General features: G+C 37.2%; 1 pseudogene; it reads left to right on the plus strand.

The window, feature by feature from the left end:
- The first annotated feature begins 1,042 nt into the window (after positions 1 to 1,042).
- Positions 1,043 to 2,062, plus strand: LOC103216177 (glyceraldehyde-3-phosphate dehydrogenase pseudogene; annotated as a pseudogene).
- Positions 2,063 to 3,327: the final 1,265 nt, after the last annotated feature.

Raw genomic sequence — 3,327 nt, forward strand, 5'->3', positions numbered from 1 at the left:
TGACTTAGAGAATACTAAGCCCCTATGAGAAATACAGGGTTAGTGTCCTGTGCACTCTGGCTACACATTTTCATCAACCAATCAACACATAACCTTGTTTTATATGTGCTTCACTTAAAGACACCTTATTTAATAATTATTGTTAATTCATTAACATTGAACTCACAGCCAGTAACGCTATTATTTGTGCCTGCACACAGCTCATCTGATACACCTGATTTCTCCATATAGCAGATGACAGTCTTCTTGCACTCAGGAATACTAGAAAGCACTTCAGCACTAGGCTGAGGGGGCAAAGCATTTGAAAGCATAAAGTCATTAGTAAAAAGCAAATAGTGCAAAGAACACTGTACAAAGAGATCTCAGAAAGGTCACTGATTAGGATATGAGAATTGAAACAAGAAGACAGAAAGTCACCTTGCTCTACTTTAGCTGTTTTATATCAGGCAAATAAAAAATTTGGCTGCTCTGTGAATGTTCACAAATGATGGCAAAAGCGCCTCAAGTATTAATTTGAGGATTACAAATAAATTTTAGCTCATAGGGGAATTTACAAATATGGAATCTGTGAATAATGAGAATCAACTGCAGTTAGTTTAAGCAGTTGTGAAAAATTGAAGGCCAACACATCAGATATAAAAAATATCAAATTTCCAAATTTTAAATGTTAAAATTTTCCTTTAATATTTTAGTGAATGTCAACATATAATCAATTTGGAATTGCTGTGAGTGGGTTGCTAGAGAAACATGAATATTTGGAAATTTATTCAACTCAAATTTTTTTTCCAAGACAGACAATTTAGGAGAGCAATTAAAATTATTTGCAAGAGTGAGAGTGGCAATCTGCACTTCAGTATACTGTACCAATGTGGTCATTGTTTTCCCCTAGCTCATCACTGCCCCCTAGGTGAAATGAACTGTTGAATAATTCAAGAAAGCTTTTAAAATCATTTAAGGCATTTTGCTTTGTACTTGTAATCATTAAGAACAATTTCAGGCTCTCTGCTTTTCTGGTTCGACAGACAGCTGCATATTCTCATGCATCACCAGCCGCTTCCCTGAGACACCATGGTGAAGGTGAAGGCCAGAGTCAATGGATTTGACTATATTGGGAACCCGGTCACCAGGACTGCTTTTAATTCTGGTAAAGGGGATACTGTCACCATCAATGACCCCTTCATTGACCTCAACTACATAGTCTACACAATCCAGTATGATTCTACCCATGGCAAATTCCATGGTACCGTCAAGGCTGAGAATGGGAAGCTTGTCATCAATGGAAATTCCATCACCTTCTTCCAGGACCAACATCCTACCAAAATAAAATGGGGTGATGTTGGCACTGAATATGTTGTGGAGTCCACCAGTGTCTTCACCACCATGGAGAAGGCTGGAGCTTATTTGCAGGGGGAGCCAAAAAGGTCATCATCTCTGCCGCCTCTACTGAGGACTCCGTGTTTGTGATGGACGTGAACTATGGGAAGTATGACAACAGCCTCAAGATCGTCAGCAACACCTCCTGTACCACCAACTGCTTAGCACCCCTGGCCAAGATCATCCATGACAACTTCGGCATTGTGGAGGGACTCACGACCACAGTTTATGCAATCACTGCCAGCCCAAAGACTGTGGATGGCCACTCCAGGAAACTGTGGCATGAGGGCCACAGGGCTCTAAAGAACATCATCCCTGCATCTACTGGCACTGCCAAAACCATGGGCAAGGTCACCCTGAGCTGGACGAGAAGCTCACTGGCATGGCCTTCTGTGTCCCCATCACCAAACTGTTAATTGTGGACCTGACCTGCTGTTTGGAAAAAAATGCCAAATACCATGTCATCAAAAAGGTGGTGAGGCAGGCATCGGAGGGCCTGCTCAAGGGCATCCTGGGCTACACTGAGCATTAGGTTGTCTCCTCTGATTTCAACAGCGGCACCCACTGTTCTGCTTTCAATGCTGGAGCTGACATTGCCCTCAACAACCACTTTATTAAGCTTATTTCCTAGTATGACAATGAATTTGGCTACAGCAACAGGGTGATAGACCTGCTGCAGCAATCATGATCCAGTTGCTCAAAAAGGCCTTTGGCATGAGATTCCACAGAACATGGAAGGCAGAATTTAATATACCTTAGTATGGAAATAGAATAAAATAAAAAACTTCACTTTATTATAGTTGTTATTATATGTTGTCAAGTAGCGAAATTACAGGGAAGCAAATGATGTAAATGGCTTACAAGTAATAAATTGTGAGGGGGACAGTATGGCAGATAAGAACGAATTAAACTTGTTTCACTACTTGTAAGATATATACAATTTTATTTTTTCTAATAAAAATAGTTCTACTTATGCTTATAAATGCATGTTTTAGATTTTCTTGGTCAAGAAAGTACAAACCTAGGTTTTTTCTTTTACATTATGTATGTTTTAATAAGACATTGTCATAGGCACAAAGTATAAATTAAATTTAACTCAACGAATAAGAATTCTGTAACATATTCACTTAGTCAAAGCAAATAACTAATATGACACACTGTAATACAAAATTTATTAATGGGGCTGGTGGTAAAACACTAGAACACCCTTGAATTTATTTCAAAATAAAAAGGAAACTTCTAGAGTGAATGAAGAATTCAATAATTAGTTTAACACACACTTTTTTTTACTTGCCATAAGATCATTTTGTTTTTCATCAACTTTTAAGTTCCAGGGTACATGTGCAGGATGTGCACGTTTGTTACATAGGTAAACAGCACACACTTTTTAATACCTAAGGTGCTTAAGCTACATTGCCTACACTGTAACTAAGTAAACTGATAAATAAGGCACTTTCATTGTTTTCATTCAATAAACTGGCAGAAAGAAAAATACTTACAACAATATTACAAACTCTATGGTAAAGCTATAGTTTATATGCAGCTAGAAAGAAAGAAAATAATTATTTTTGTTAATGAGAAAATACTTCAAAGAAAGTGATATTGAAGGCACAAAAGTGGACTGAGAATAAATTACAAAAATAAACTCATGAAACGAATAGGTGACATAAGTTGATTTGCTTTCCATAGTAATCAATCTGGTCTCAGTTACAGGTGATGCATTTGCAAAGAGAGAAACTGGGAACAAAGCTTTTACACAAGTTCAGACAACAGAAGAATAGACGCTCAACAAAAATGGTACGGATTGAAATGCAGAGGAAAGAAACATTCAACAGTGATAAGTAATGTTAGAGGCAAAATCTGTACAATTTAGTGAAAAATAAAATGTAAGTGTTTCAAAGAATAGATAAAATAACAAATATAGGATGAATATACATATAAATGGAAACAAAT

Source organism: Chlorocebus sabaeus, chromosome 9 (genome assembly GCF_047675955.1).
Source record: "Chlorocebus sabaeus isolate Y175 chromosome 9, mChlSab1.0.hap1, whole genome shotgun sequence".
Classification (NCBI taxonomy): domain Eukaryota; kingdom Metazoa; phylum Chordata; class Mammalia; order Primates; family Cercopithecidae; genus Chlorocebus; species Chlorocebus sabaeus.